The sequence below is a fragment of the Terrapene carolina genome, unplaced genomic scaffold (assembly GCF_002925995.2).
Source record: "Terrapene carolina triunguis isolate 2854851 unplaced genomic scaffold, T_m_triunguis-2.0 Scaffold633, whole genome shotgun sequence".
Taxonomy (NCBI): domain Eukaryota; kingdom Metazoa; phylum Chordata; order Testudines; family Emydidae; genus Terrapene; species Terrapene triunguis.
Window position 1 is genome coordinate 1,591,093 of NW_020664984.1, and position 16,438 is coordinate 1,607,530.

General features: G+C 41.8%; 1 protein-coding gene across 1 annotated transcript in view; it reads left to right on the plus strand.

Annotated features, from left to right (window-relative positions):
* The window catches only part of EXOC6B (exocyst complex component 6B), a 326,512-nt gene that overhangs the window by 544 nt on the left and 309,530 nt on the right, over positions 1-16,438 (plus strand). The window lies entirely within an intron of this gene.

A 16,438-nucleotide genomic window follows, 5' to 3' on the forward strand; every position in this document is an offset into this window, starting at 1 on the left:
TCCTTGTTCAGACATGGAGAGCCCTCTAACCCCACCAAACTGGGTTAGCCCTCCAATTTGCCATTCTGTGTCCTTGCTGATAGACCCTCTAAACCCCCAAATTAAACAAAGAAAGACGCTCTTGGCGCTTTGCGAATATACCAAATCCCTAAAAGATGGGGGATTCCCCATGCCCCCTTAACCAGGTATACACCCTGATACTCCACCTGTTCTGACTGAATGACAGTTCCATGGCATAAGGTGCCAGGCAGACAGTCGTTGTCATCCTCCCCTGCCCCAGCTGCTGTCCTGAGCCCAAACAGCTGCAGCCCCCTGAATCTCTGCACTCATTTCTTCCTGCTTTACGAAGGGTCCTTCTCTCTGCTCCAAATGCTGCTTTAAAACCATCTCCTGCCAGGAATTCTCCTACTTTGTTCTCCTCCCTCTCCACACTTTTGATTTTTCGAAACTGTTGTCCTGTGCCTTGTCTCTTTCTGTTTGTGAAGTGCTGTGTACATTTATGGCACTGGATAAAATGAGCGTGGTTAATAACTCAGCAGGAAGGCAAGTGAAGGGATTTGAGGAAGGAGTGTGGGGTAACATAGTTGGAGCAGCTTATGGGAAGACTCTTTTTTTTGGAAGCAATGTTTTGAATAGACTTGGAGGGTTGAGGTGAGATGTGGGAGGTGACCAAGGTACAGGCTAGGGTTCTAACTGTTGTGCTGGAGCGGGAAGAATGGATTTTAGACAGGGACGTGAAAAATGGGATCAGCAAGACCTTGAATTTGGGGGATGGTGGAGCAAAAGATGATACTAAGCGTGATAGGGAGGGTTGGGGCTGTAAGGTACTAGTATTGCCTGGGACTGGCTTTCTTCAAGCCTTCTGTATTTGGGAACTGGTGCCCCCTTTATAGTGAATTTTGGACAGAGCATTGATGGTAGGGTGGTATAAGCGTCTAATAATTAGACACCCTCTTGAAAATTAGTTTACTAACCTCCCACTCTGAATCTCTGTTTTAGAACTATGAAAAACCTGTCCTTGGTTGTGTGCATTTAAATGCTTTCTGCAGAAGTCACCTCTGGGCTGGAGAGGAGTATGAAATCCTCTTGTTCCGTCCCACACCCTCCCTCTCCATTATACCCAGATACCATCCTCACGTCATAGTTCTGGCAGGAGCTGAAGCATTTCTCATCAGGCCAGGGGTGAGATGCATCAAGAAGCTGAAGATAAAACGTTGTAATCTGAAACTGTGGCCCGTTCCCCAGGGCCTTGCCTGTAGTTGTTTAGACTCGTAATTTGGCTTCACTATGATCTGATTGTTTTCTTCTTATTCCAGGCTTTTTTTTTTTTTTGTCCTGTCTTGCTTTAAGGGGCTGTCAATGTGAAAGAATGTTCCATATTCTACTGATTATTTTTAAACTCGCACTTCTGGGTCTGATTTCCTCAACCTCTCTAAGGAGTGTTTGTATAGAGTGTTTGTTCTTTGGTAACTGTAGCAAACTGTCACATTAGATGTGGGGATGCCTGTTTGACAATATGTACATACAGGGAGAATGTGCAGATTTCATTGCAAACCCCAGACTCTGTCTGAATGTTATTTTCCTAACCATTGTTTTATGGATTTTTATTTTTATCTGTTTCACAAAAAGTATGACTAATTGCAAAGCCACGGGGTCTGGGTACAGTTACCATCCTGATGATGATATAGGTTAATGCTTCTGTTTGGTTAGTGGCTCCTTTGTTCCCTTAGTAAACATCCTCTTTTGGTGGTTCTTGTGGTACTTTTCAACTGGAAAAACTCTTTGCCTACTCTGTGAAGCAGCTGACTTTTTTTCTCTGTCCCAGGGATGTAAATGAAAGAGGTTGTATGGCTGTTAATGCTATCGTTTCTGTTTTTCGTTCACTCTCTGTGGTAGTTTATGAAGTTCTGGAGTCAGTGGTTCATTCTTTTGTTTTTCCTTTGTGATGCAGTTTTACAATTTCTCAGCAGTGATTTCTGTTAATCTGGAAGACATGATATTTGTCCATGTAGTCCATAAGGAATCACCTGATTTTTATGTGTGGTTTTATAATGTTTAGATAAATAAATTATACCCACTTGGAATCTGTTTCAGCTATCCAGACTGCGCATTATTCACAACACTGGCCTGATGGGACCCAGTTTTATATATAAAAGTAAACTACTTTTATTTTTACCCTCCCCCCAAAAACCAAACAGCTATACAGTCCACTATACCCAGATTCCTCATGTTAAAGGGTAGAAGTGTTGTTTTAAAAATGTTTCCTTTAAAAACCAATTAATTTCCTCATGTTACCAAAAACTGAGATTAAAACTGATCTTTCTAAAACTCTCCTTTTACTTTTCACTATTTTTCTTTTTTCAATTTCATTCTCCTTTTGAAATGAAAACAGTATTCAGTTTCACCTTTGTTTGTAGTCCGGTTTTGGTTTTTGTCCACTAACTGTGGAGCTTAGAATTACAATGGTAAAGGGGGATATTTAAATCCAAACAGAACTGTTTTCTTAAAAAAAGGCAAACATTTATGTTAATATCAGGTTTATGTAAAACCTTCTCATTTTTACAAAACCATAACTTCTGGAGTTAATCTACCTGCCTGTGTCCCTTCAAATGAGCAAATGTCTATAAACTTTCTGACTGATAACAATGGTCTTTGAATATGGTCACAGGATCTGTGTCTGCATTTGTGTACTGGCAGGAAACTCTTGTTTTGTGATATTATAAGATTACAATTTGGGCAGCTCTTGACTCATTTTTGAAAGCTTTTTTTAAAATATTCTCCCAGCAGAAGTAGGGACGTAACTGTAACCTTATAGGGATAGACCATGTGATGTTATTGGAAGGACATGCTGAAGACTGATCTGGTTTATTAATAAAAAAAAAAAGTCAAAATACTTAAGAGCCATCTGTCCAGGTTTTTCATATTGTGGAAAAATTACAGCAGTAGGTTTTAAGTCTCCTATTCTTGGCATATTCAGCAGAGATCAAATGAGGTTTCAGACCTCCTATGTCTTCAGACTTTTATACCATGGATCTATGTATCTGTCTGAGGGGTGGGGGAGCTCAGGATTCTGCTACCATCAACTGTATAAACATGGTTGTTACAGGAGTGATTCTAGAATGGCTTTTCTAATTTGAATGGGGAGGGACTTGTTTTTATTTTACTGCGCGGTGTTATTAATGACAAGCATTAACAATCCCAGTTCCAAAGAGCTTTCAGTCTACACTAGACAGACACAGAGTAGACACGCTGTGTGCCAGAGAAGTAGATGTAACTTTTTTTTTTAAATGACTCACTACTTGTGGGCATCATGGAAGAAGTGAGTCTTCAGGAGACAGGCTAGGCTCCCTTTGAGGAATAGCACAGTTTCATAACATGATGCGCGCGCACACACACAATCTCTGCCCGTGGTATAGGGAAATGGTGCCGGAATCCTGCTAGCAGCGTGGGCTTGTCTGCACGCAGTTTTTGCCTTGCTTAGCTATGCTAGTTTCTATTTCAACATAGTTAAAAGGGGTAAAATCTCCTAGTGTGGATGCTATTACAATAGTATAAAAGTGCTTCCCTGGAATAAACGTCACTGATATAATGCTTCATATCCCTATAATTGTGTCCACACTGGGGTGTTGCACCACTTTAATCAGTTTCTACGTTGATTATATTTGTAATAAAGACTGTATGTAGACCAGCTCCAGTTGTATTTAAATTGTCATTGCTATGGAGTTCTGATTCCTGTGTGGACAGTGTCTTTCATTTAAGTCACGTATTTTCATGGGAAAAAAAAAAAAAAAAAGTCCTTGTGGCACCTTAGAGACTAACAAATTTATTTGGGCATAAGCTTTCGTGGGCTAGAACCCACTTCATCAGATACAGAAGTAAAAAATACAGGAGCAGGTATAAATACATGAAAGGATGAGGGTTGCTTTACCAAGTGTTAAGTCAGTCTAACGAGAGAAATCAATTAACAGCAGGATACCAAGGGAGGAAAAAAAAACTTTTGAAGTGGTAAGAGAGTGGCCCATTGCAGACAGTTGACCAGAAGGTGTGAGTAACAGTAGGGAGCAATTAGTATTGGGGAAATTAGGTTTAGGTTTTGTAATGACCCAACCACTCCCAGTCTTTATTCAGGCCTAATCTGATGGTATCTAGTTTGCAAATTAATTCCAGTTCTGCAGCTTCATGTTGGAGACTGTTTTTGAAGGTTTTTTTGTTGAAGAATTGCCACTTTGAGGTCTCTTATTGAGTGACCAGAGAGGTTGAAGTGTTCTCCTACTGGTTTTTGAATGTTATGATTCCTGATGTCAGATTTGTGTCCATTAATTCTTTTGCTTAGAGACTGTCCGGTTTGGCCAATGTACATGGCAGAGCGGCATTGCTGGCACGTGATGGCATATATCACATTGGTAGATGTGCAGGTGAACCAGCCCCGGATGGTGTGGCTCCTTCTGTAAATAAAACTCCTTTGGGAGGACTAGGTGGTTGCTGACTCACTTCTGTTTAACAAATGAAGTGCGTACGCTGTGGATGCTCTCATACAGGTCTAATGTGCCTCTACTTCAGCATATCTGTGCTGAGCATTATAGAAAAACCAAAGATAAGAGTTCCTGAAGTACATTTACTAGTGTCTTGTCCAGTTTAGTTTAAACATGGGGTTTCCCCAGTTCCTTTTGGGGAAACTATTTCCTGGCCTAATAGGTCCCTTGCTGTCCGAACAGTTGGAGTATTTACTTTTAAGAGAACCTTTTCAGGTGCTTTAGAACTATCAAGTTATGCAATAGCTATTATCATAACCATGCTATCTTACTGTTAACTTGGCCTCCCTCTCCTGGGCTATTGTTTGTTACATTAACTTGTCATGTCTTGTTTCAAATTAGATTATAAACTCTTTGGAGCAGGAATCTGGTTAGGACCTTTGAATGCCGCTTTAATATAAATAATGAACGTCAGGATGTCTTTCCTGCTTTTCAGTGCAAACGCTTCCTTTACTAATGATATCCAATCACTCCTAGTTGTAGTCCATTGTACCACCCTAAATGGTTCCTCTCCTTCCCTTTGTGTTTACATTATTTAGTTATTTGTAGATAATTTTCCTGTCTCTCCTATCCATCCAGATTTTTATACCATCATTGTGGTATCTAATCAGCCTCGAGGAAGAATAATGCCTTCCTGCCCATAAATCATCTCCACCTAAGTTCTAGCACTTCGGTTTTTCAGTCTTCCCCATAATCAATTCATTGATCATGTTTGTTGTTCTTCACTGAACTCCCTCCAGTTTGTCTAGCTTCCTGGTGATGTGATGAAGGTAATATTCTGTGTAAAATCACACCAGAACTGTATAGAAGACAGTTTTGTGACTGGATGTCTCTGCGTGACTGGATCACACCCTTTTTAAAAAAAAAAAAAAAAAAAAAAAAAGAGAAAAAAAAAGTTGCAAGCTCATATCTAAATTTCTGGATCTTTCAGCATTACTCCTTTCCAAATGTCTCCTCCCAATAAATGTATGTGATGTATCATTTTTTTGCATAGATATATTATCTTACATTTTTATTGCTGGATTGCTTTTTGCCTCTTTTTAAAATTTCTTCGCATCCCTTTGTATTATTTCTCTGCCCTCACTAGCATTTGCACCTCCTTCCAATTTATCATCATGTGTATTTCCTTTATTGTATGGTTTACTCGCTCGTCTAGATTCCTAATAAATGACTTATGGATCCATAGAGTTTAAAGCCAGAAATGACCCTTAGATCATCTAGTCCAACCTTCTCTTACAACACGGGCCATTAAATTTCACGAATTTACCCCTGTAATGAGCCCAGTAACTTGTCTGGCTAAAACACATCTTCCAGAAAGGAACCCAGTCTTGATTTGAAGACATCAAGAGATAGAGGGAGAATCCTTCACTTCCCTTAGTAGTTTGTTCTAATGCTTAATCGCCCTCACTGTTGAAAATTTGTGCCTTATTTCTAATTTGAATTTGTCAGGCTTCAACTTCTAGCCATTGTTTCTTGTTCCGCCTTTTGCCACTAGATTAAAGCGCCCTTTAATACCTGGTATTTTCTCCATGTGAAGCTACTTTGACACTGGAATCAAGTCACCTCTCAATCTTCTTTTTGCTAGATTAAACAGATTGAGCTCTTAAGTCTCTTGCCCTGTAAGGCATTTTCTCCAGACCTCAGATCATTTTTGCGGCTCTCTTCTGCACACTCATTCACTCACTCATGCCCGTCACCCCAGTCGGGGTATAGGCCACCAACCACAGATCTCCAGAGTCCTTTATCCTGGGCCATTTGCTCTAGCTGGTTCCAGGTATAGCCCATTTTTATGCTATCAGCCTGAAGGTCGCGTCGCCAGGTGTTTCTTGGACGGCCTCTTTTCCGCTTTCCTTGGGGGTTCCACCGCAATGCCTGTCTAGTGATGTTGGTTGGCTGCTTGCGTAGTGTGTGTCCTATCCAACCCCACCTTCTAATTTCTTCCTCTGCTGGAAGTTGACGGGTCCTCTCCAAGAGGTAGATGTTGCTGATGGTGTCTGGACAGCGGATCTGGAGAATCCTTCCAAGGCAACTATTTATGAAGGTCTGGATCTTCCTGGTGGCTGTTTTAATTATCCTCCAGGTTTCAGCTCCATACAATAAGACTGATTTCACGTTGGAGTTGAACAATCTAATCTTTGTTGCCAAAGACAGCTCTCTAGAGCTCCAGATGTTCTTGAGCTGTATGAAAGCTGCTCTTGCCTTACCGATCCTTGCTTTGATGTCTGCGTCCGTGCCACCCTGTTGGTCGATGATACTGCCTAGGTAGGTGAAGGACTGCACTTCTTCCAGAGGGCTTCCATTCAGTGTGACTGGGTCATTACTGATGGAGTTAATCTTGAGGATCTTGGTCTTGTCCTTGTGGATGTTGAGGCCAACCTGTGATGACGTGGCTGCCACTACGTTGGTCTCTCTTCTGCATTCTCTCCAGTTTTTCAACATCCTTTAAAAAGGGTGGACACCAGAACTGTATGCAGGTGTCACCAATGCAATATATACAGAGGTAAACTCCTATTCCCTACTACTCCTGTTTACGTATCCAAGGATTGCCTTAGCACTTTTTGTCACGACATTGCATTGGGAGTTTGTTGAGTTACTTGTCCACTCTGACCCCCAATCCTTTTCAGAGTCACTGCTTTCCAGAACACTGTCCCCCATTCTGTAGGTCTGGCTTGCGTTACTTGTTCCAAGATGTGTAACTTTGCATCTGGCTGTCTTAAAATGCGTTTTGTGTGAATGGGCCCAGCTTCACATTGCTCTGTAAGGCTGCCCAGTCCTCCTCATTATTTACCACTAAGCCAATCTTTGTGTCTTCTGTAAATGTTATCAGCAGTGATTTTTTTTGTATTTCTTTCCAAGTCACTGATGAAAATGTTGAATAGCGTCAAGCCTAGTATTGATCCCCCGCGGAACCCCACCAAAGAGAGACCCTTTTTTGATGATGATTCCCCATTGCCAACTACTTTCTGAGATCGGTCAGTTAACCGCTTCTTAATCCATTTAATATGTTCTTTATTGATATGTAGTGCTAATTTTTTCATCAAATGTCATGCAGGACTAAGTCAAATACCTTATAAAAGTCCTAAGTATATGACATCTATGTGGTTACCTTTATCAACCAAAGTTCCATTTCATCAGAGAATGAAATCATGTTCGTTTGACAAGACTTTTTTTTTTCTGTAACCATGTTGACTGGCATTGCTTATATTCCTATCCTTTAATTCTTTATCAATTGAATCCCATATTAGCGTGTCCATTATTTTGCCTGGGATTGATTTTTGCATAACCTAGAGTTTCCTGGGATTATTCCATGTATCATTTTTGCACAATGATAACACTCTTACCATCTTCTGCAATTTACCCAGTATTCCAAGATTTATTAAAAAATTAATATCCAGCGGTACAGAGATCTACTCAGCCAACTCTTTTATAACTCTTGCATACAAGTTAACGGCCTGCTGATCTAAAAATGTTTATCTCTAGTAGACAATTTCTAACATCTTCTTTAGGTACTAATAGACTGTAAAGTACTTCATCAAGATATAAGTACACCATCCTGCTTCTTTTCAAATACAGAAGAGAAATTTATTAACGCTTTGGCCTTTTCTGCCTTATTATTACTAACAACTTTACCGTCTCCATCTAGTAACAGGCGTATACCATTGCTAGGATTACTTTTTGTTCCTATTATACTTAACACACATCTCCTTCCCCATCCTTATTGCCTTTAGCCCAATCCCCAATGGATTTTTTCTCTTTTCTCTTTAGCTTCCCTTATCAATTAGAATTGATCCTAAAAGAAGTGGTTAACCTTCCCCTTCCCGCCACATCTTTTCCTAAGTCAGTATGTTGTTCTACATCATTTCCTTTTTGTGCCACTAGTTTTAAGCCTTCCTGAGTGTTTCTCTTATGAACTGGAATAACTTTTCAAGCCAGGGTTTTGAGAGGCACTGTATCAAATAAAATCCAAACATATTACATCTGTCTCAGTCCTTTCATCCATTATATTTGTACTTCTATCAAAAAAAGTAATGAAGTTTGTCTTACAAAATTAGTTGTTTATAAAAGTGCTGTAAAACGTCAAAATCCTTCATTAAACTCCTCTCTGTGATAATGCCTGCAAAATACTCTTGGATGGGCAGGCTGCCGGTGTGCAATAATTCTACTTATCAAGCTGTTCATAATCACTTCATTCTTGTGCTCCTCCGTCATCTCTCATAGACTTTAAGGTCAGAAGAGACCATTGAGATCATCTAGTCTGACCTTCTGCACATTGCAGGCCACAGAACCGCACCCACCCACTCCTGAAATAGACCCCTAACCTCTGGATGAATTACTGAAGTCCTCAAATCATGGTTTAAGGACTTCAAGGTATAGAGAGTTCACCATTTACACTCTTCATAGACTTAGTCCTTGCACCCGGAGAATTTACAATCTATCTTTTTGTTTGTCTGCATGACGCTTAGCACAGTGGGGCCTGATTCCTGAAGGGTGCTACTGCAGTAAAAGAATAATAGATGTCCAAGATCCTGATTCTCTGCTTTGCCACTACCAGTGGCCTGGGAGGGGAGGTGTTCTACTTTGTGTTTTTGTGTCTTTTGAGCCAGGTGTTTAGTCCAAAAATGTCCAAGGTGGCCACTGCTCTTTGGCGTCTCAGTTTTAGGGTGCCCAACTTGAGACCTCTTGGCCCTGATTTTTCACAAGTTCTGAGCACCCACGACCCAAGTCAGTGGGAGCTGTGAATGCTCAGTGCTTCTGGAAGTCAGGCCCTAGGTATCTTGGGTTGGGTGCTCAGAAATGGAGGAACCCCAAATAGGAGGACGAAAATGTTGGCTGTCTGCCTCAGTCTATAAAATGGAGAGATCTCTATTGCAGGAATTTTTTGAGCACTGGTTAATGGCTTCTGCTGTTATGACTTTCTGGAATCTTTATCACCATGAGCCCAGCATTGGGGCTGCTTAGATCTGTGCCAGCTGGTTATGGTTCCTAAAGGTCCATTCTCTAGCTCAGCATTGCAGTGCACTCTGATCTTACTGTCTCTCTGTACTGACATGTTCTCTGCACCCAGGGCTCAGCTGGGAAGAGTGAGTGGGGCCGCTACCTCTACTCTGCTCTGCACCAGCTGAGGAAAACCCCCTCTCCCCCCACGGCCTGAGCAGTGCAAAGGGGCCTGAAGGCTGCCAAGAATGTGGCCTATTGTTTGTCAAATGCTTTGAAGATGAACGCTGTGTAGATTTATTATTACCGTCTGCGTGTTTAAAATTTGTATCTCTGTGTAATAAGCCTTTTTACCTCCTATTTTCCACCCTTAGGAATAATATTTCTCATGTGACATTCTGAGCTGGCTGATTCAGTCCCATATCTTATGAATTACTGTACAAAAATGCAAACGGCCTCTAGAGGAATGTGTCATGAAGATATAGGCCTGACCGATTAGATGCTAACTTCTTCTGTTCACTGAGCTCGCTCAGGAAGCTTGTTTATAACCACAGTCAGTGGCTACTAGAAGCAGAATAGGATTCTTTGGAGCATCTTCAGTGCACCTCAGCCCCTCCCAGATGGGAGAACATAATGCAGTCAGAATGAAACTGCTCCAGTAGATGTGCCCTGTTCGTATGCCCGTAATTATCTTTTAAAAGACAGCTTAAAGCATTATTACCTGAATTATGTTAATATTCCACATCATCAGCCTGATGCTGTCCAGCTCAAAACTCCCTAGCAGGAAAAACATCAACAATTACATTAATTCTGGTACCTGTTACTTTCCTTCTGTCTATGGGGGAAATTTAAACACACTATTAAGGAACTGACTGCTCGGGTTTAATCTGACACTTACAGCTTCTGTGACTTGCGACTAAGATGTGCTTTTTTCAGTTTTATGTTTACCTTTCCTTTTATAATGTTAGGCCCTGATCCTGTAAGCCAGTGTCCTGGGGCCACTGGGGGGCTGCGAGCAGGCTTCAGGGGGTCCGCCAAGCAGGTCCAGCATTAGACTTGCTGGGGCCCAGGTCAGAAAGCCGAAGCCCTACTGCCTGGGGCTGAAGCCGAAGCCTGAGCAACTTAGCTTCACAGGGTCCCCTGTGGTGTGGGGCCCAGGGCCGGCTCCAGGCACCAGCCAACAGGAAGGGGCGACACGTCCGGGTCTTTGGTGGCAATTCGGCGGCGGGTCCCTCAGTCCCTGAATTGCCGCCGAAGAATGAAGCGGCGGTGGTAAAGCCGATCGCGGCTCCTCCTCCCCCCCCCCCCTTGGGGTGGCAAAAACGCTGGAGCCTGGTGGGGCCCCGGCCAATTGCCCTGCTTGCTACCTCTTCACGCTGGCCCTGGCTTTTATACGCAGAAAAACAGTTTTTGTGGCACAGATGGAATTTTTGTAGTATGTTGGGGGATGGGGGGAGATCAGAAAGAAAAAGGTTGAGAACCCCTGCTATGAGCAGCTCCATCTTGGTAAACCCTTACAGTCTGCACGGAGTAGTTTGCAGGGAAGAGACCTTAGTTTATTTTTAGAGAGTATTAACTTCCTCATCACTTTTGCGGAAAATAACTTCCTTTCAATTAAATTCACTTGCAAAAGTTATCAACCCGCTACCTGCTCCTATTTGGTGAGGCCTGAAAGTCTGTCTGGGCCATTCTAGGAGAGTGTTTTCTCCCCCCAGCAACTCACTGGATTTTTTTATTTTCACTTTTATGTTAGCCTCTCGATGAGTCTTGTTGCTTACTATGAAATAAGTGGTGGTAGTATTACAAGCTAGCACTACTTTAAGGGATGCACTCCTATTGCAGAACCGAATGGCATAACCAGGGTGGATAAAAATCAATGATATATTTTTTTTATTTAAATCAGATTTTTTTGATAAAAAGGTTTTTTCCTCAAAAAGCAATCTTAAATATAATTTTAATTAAGATACATTCTGGCTCAAGGATATCTCATCATGGAATAGGGATTATAAATTCTAGTATGAGACAATATATTCATGTAATGTTTAAGAAAAGTTTTGTAAATGAGTTCCAGTAGTTCATGGATTAGGGACCCAATTTTATGGGGTTTCAGGGGCTTCTCTATAGATTATTTAGGTTAATCTTTCTATCTACCCAATCTACTCAGTGCTCAGTCTAGAAGATACCATCAAAGATGCTTAGTTTTGCAGTTCTCAAACCGTGGATTTGTGTCTCCTGAGGTAACATGCTTGTTAACATTTATTTAAAAACATTTTTGCTAATATATAGAGGTGAGAAATAACAGACCTCAACTCTATTGTCCCTCTGCAAAATTGTGTACACAGAGTCAATACCTTACCTCTCTCTAAAAGTGCAAAGTTTCAAAAAATTCAATGAATAGAAGATTGTGGGGGGTGGAATAGATCTGGACAAGGAGAAGTCTGGAGGTAATTGTGAGAAGCGAGGGACATATGCTTGTTTTTTTTAGAATATTATATGTTTGCTGTTGAAGAAAAAAATCCAGAATACTTAACATTGTTGTTTTAGTTAAATAAAACAATTTAAATGTCTGTCTGGTGATGTTCTCCTAATACATCATGGCAAGAAGAGGATTAACCTGTTGAATTGGAGATAGTTCACCTCCCAATGACTTCATAAATATCTGCTTCAATTAGCTTTGGTAAATGAAATAACCAAACAATCATTCATTTTCTGATATAGCTGTAAAACTAATCTGAAAAGTTTTCAAAATACATCACTTTAAAAATGTATAGTGTGTACCTTCTAAAAATGAAACCTGTATCTATCTCTGAGTTGTGAAGAATATGTATTAAGGTTATAATAACCAACAAGAATGCATTTCTGTGTAGAAAACCATGATTAAATCGAGTCTTCCTGACTAGTGATTTGAATCAAATCCACCCTGGGCATAACTATAGAGCAGGCTATTGTCCCTCTTTTCTCCTGGATGTCCAGGGAAGGTCTGGGTGAGTTGAGAGTTTTGGGGTGGGAATTGTGTCAGAGGGTCTATGGGGGTTATTTTTTGGTGATTACTGTTTTTCATGGACAGTTTATACTGATGTTTGAGTTATTAGATTATATGATTATGAATCAGAATAAATTAAACACGGGACTGGGAGCTAATAGCACTGGGTTTTAGTCCTGGCTTAGCCACATGACTTGCCCACGGTCACCCAGCAAGTCAGACACCTGCTGGTGTCTCAACTTCCTTATCTATAAAATGTTGATGATAGCACTTACCTTTCCAAAGGGTCATTGTGAGGAAATGAAGGGTGCTGAGTATTATTATTCAACTTTGATTTGGGTTTTTTTGTGACTGCTTGAGGAGAGGGGAAGCGGGTGAGTCGTCTTAGTACTGTTGCTGTAGCAGGCACATCTGTTTATGGTTCGCTGGGGAGTATTGCTTTAAGAAGTTACTGTACCATATCAGCTGAGAATAAGGAGATGCTTAACCAGAGACACTTTCCTGTTCTCATTTCAGGGCATAAGGAACATCTTATCTAATTTGTCATCTTCCACTTTTCTTCAGACAATCTGGATGTGCCATAAGCCCTTTGGACACTCATCTTTAAGTGTCAAAATTTGGCTTTGGTTTTTCAAATCAGTCCATTGGTGACCAACTCTCCTGACCTAGGTCAGGATGACTTCTTAGAAGGCTATTCCTTTGTGGAACTCGCCTGTATGAGCATTTTCTTTGTCACCAACTAGCAGTGACCTCCAGTACCACACTTTTGGTTGGGCGGGGTGGAGATGGATCCAAAACTATGCTTGTGCTCTCTTTCGGATGTGCAGTCAGGTGCACAAGTGGCTGAGCCGTGCCAGCTGAGTATAGCAGATTTAGCCGATGAGCAAATTTCTCCTGCTGCTCAGTGGCATCTACCGGAAGATTGAGGCAGGTGACTAGTTCGCATTTTTCAACCTCAGGTCATGGAGGCTGGTCGGATAGTGCACTCGGGAGGTTAAAGTTCAGGTCAGCATTGTGACTGTAAGGCAATAAGGGATTAAATATCACTTGTCCTAAGTGGGGTTTTGCTTGTCCCAGGCTGTTGTATGATTGAATGTTCCTAGCCTGGGCCTTCATCAGAGGGCGAATGTGCTTCATGCAGTAATTGGTGGGCTGGAGCGAATTGAAATTAAGTAAGGCAGTATTGTGCATATGAAGGTTGCTTACAAGGACGCCTCTCTCAAATGATTATCTGAGTAGGCAAACTATATATTGTGAGGTTTGAATGCTCTATTCCATTGCAGCTGAACAGGACTTTCCCAATGGTACTTTTTGCCCATTGATCCACCCACGCAGGGTGTGGCGACATGTATCGCACAGTTGATGGCCTCTAATCAGCACATGTCCTTTCATGCCCTTGCTATGCTGTGAAGAAGCCCAATGGAAGTTGCACTCAGCTGTGTTAATCATTGAGAATTTAGCCAAACAACTGCACAAGGAGCGCTTGAGGTGCTTTCATTTCTTAAAGCATAGCACAGGATTAATAGAGTTAAAGATATTTCTTGTGCTGGTGATCAATGTTGCACTTTCTTCTGGGTACAGAGAGACACCACATTTGATTAAGGGTGAGGGTGCTTCAGTCTCCATAGCTAGGTTCACTTCGGGTATCTCCTGAAATCCCATGTGGTGATACTTCATTTGCATTTTCAAATATTACTTGCAACCCAAAATAATTCCCCATAGACCTCTTTTTGCCCTAAGTAAAGCTAAAAAAACCTCTCCACGTGACTATCTTGTAGTTCAGTGTTCTGTCTGCTCAGCTGGAAGAAGCACATGTGTTGAGGATGCAACTGAGCAGAGAGTGCACCTGTGATTGGTACTTAGCTCCCTGATCTGCTTTTGTGCTTAGGCAGAGAAATGACAAACTCTCCACTCCACAGCTGAACAACACTCAGGGAAAGAGATCCACCAGGTCTCCCCTGGAGGGATGAGAGTGGAGCAGAGTACTGTGCCCATGCCTTTCAGCTGGACTAGCTGGGAAAGATCAATGCTCGGTGTTTTTTCTCCCTCCCTCCTCCCAGCAGAGAGGGGAAGAGGAGGGCCCCACATTTACCAGACATCTTATTAACCAAAGGCTGATAGGGAAGATTGAGGAAGCTTTGGTGGTGTCCAAGGGTAAGGCTGCACTTCCAGTATCAAGGTGAGGGAGGAGTTCTTAGGTACGGCCTTGAACCCTGTGTGACAGATATTGCAACCCCATGCAGTATCTTTGGGTGCCATTCTATTAAATTTATGGATGCTTTATGTATGATTGTGTTCTACTCCATCAGGAGGGGTTACCACAGCTCCTACAGTAGCTACCTACAGTGGGGGCTGATTAAGGCGAGTCACTGAGACTAAACAAAGAAAGAGCTTTTAGTATGAAAGGATGAGATTGAATTGACACAAGGCCTTCTTTCTGATCCAGCAAACAGACAGGACCTTCTGTCTAAGAGGGATCCATACCCTTCTGTAAAGGTTGGAAAGACTTTGGCCTGCTAGGGTCCCATAAAACTGATGGGTGACTCCTGTATGTTTAGTGTGTGTTTAAATCTGTTGATTTTTATTATGTTTTCTCTGCAGTGCTTTTACCTCAAGAATAAATGTGCTTGCTTAGAAAGAGCTGTGTGGTAACTTGTAACTGCTGGCAATATGCTGTTCATAGCCGTCGGAGCAAAAGCAATGCACAGGTGCTGGCCTTTAGGCAGACTGGCCTGCTGGGGATATCACAGTGTAAGGCAGGGAGCTGTGCAGCCTTAAAACCCCCAGTCTGAAGGAAATGGAACAAGGGTTCTTGCCCAGAGACAGGTGATGGTCGGAGACCTGACTGGCAACTCCTGGAGTGGACCATGGAAGTGGGGAAAACAGATGGTGTCATCCTGAAACTGTGACACCCTGCTGGAGGGATTAGCTCCATTTTGAGTATGGGCTTCTGGCTTGTAGGTTTAGTCTTCTGGTAGAAGGTGTTTGGATAGATGTTTTTCAAACCCTAGCCGAGGAAATTGTGTATATGGGGGAGAACTGAATTAATCTAAACTTCACTTCCTTTGTATTTTAACTGTAGATCTTAGAAATTTGAGCTAGAAAGACTTAACAGCTCATTTAATACATCCCTCCCTGGTCTGTCTAGCGCAGGATTGTTCTCTCCAGTATATTTTTAGTACTTAGTCTAGTCTAAATCTGTTTAAGATGGGACTTCCACTCCTTCTCTTTGGAGATTATTTCACCGAATAATAGATTGCACTCTTGATGTTTTCCCTGAGATTCAACCTTAAATTTTCTCTGTATTTATTTCATGGCATGATTCCTAACTTTATTACCTCAAAATGTGCTAGGAGCTTCTCAAAGACAAGTACAGAGGTGCTTCCTGCCCTGAAGAGCATAAATCTAACATAAGTATAACACAATAAGCCAGGGTCATAAACCGACAAAAAACGGGGGGAAGGACATGGGTGGTACTATCACGCAGCTACTTAGTAAGGTATGTATCTTGATACTCCATTAATTTAACTCTCCTTGTTTCTCTTTTATTTCCTGCCTCACTCCTTGTAGGTGAGATGGGAGAATAGAGCTTTTTTTAGGGCTGATTTCAATGAGGTAAGGAGGGTGGCTTGGCAAACAAGTTTATGGAAGGCATTTCACATGCAGAGAGCAGCATGGCAGGAGAGACAGAGGAGGAGGTGGGGAACAAAGGGGACATGCAGATTGATTTTACTGATAGGATGGAATGTAAGTGAGGACAAAGTCAGAGGGAGGTTTGTAGGCCTTTGAATGCCAAGGACAAAGAGTTCAGACTTGATGAACGGTGGAGAGCCATGGAAAGATTTATAGAAGGGGTGACATGATCACACAAGTCAGATGACTTTGGATGGACTGGAGCGGGGGCAAGATTGGTATCTAGAAGGTGAGAGAGGGGATGGTGCTGGCAATAAACAGTGTGTGAGGTGATCAGGCTATAGATGAGCAATTT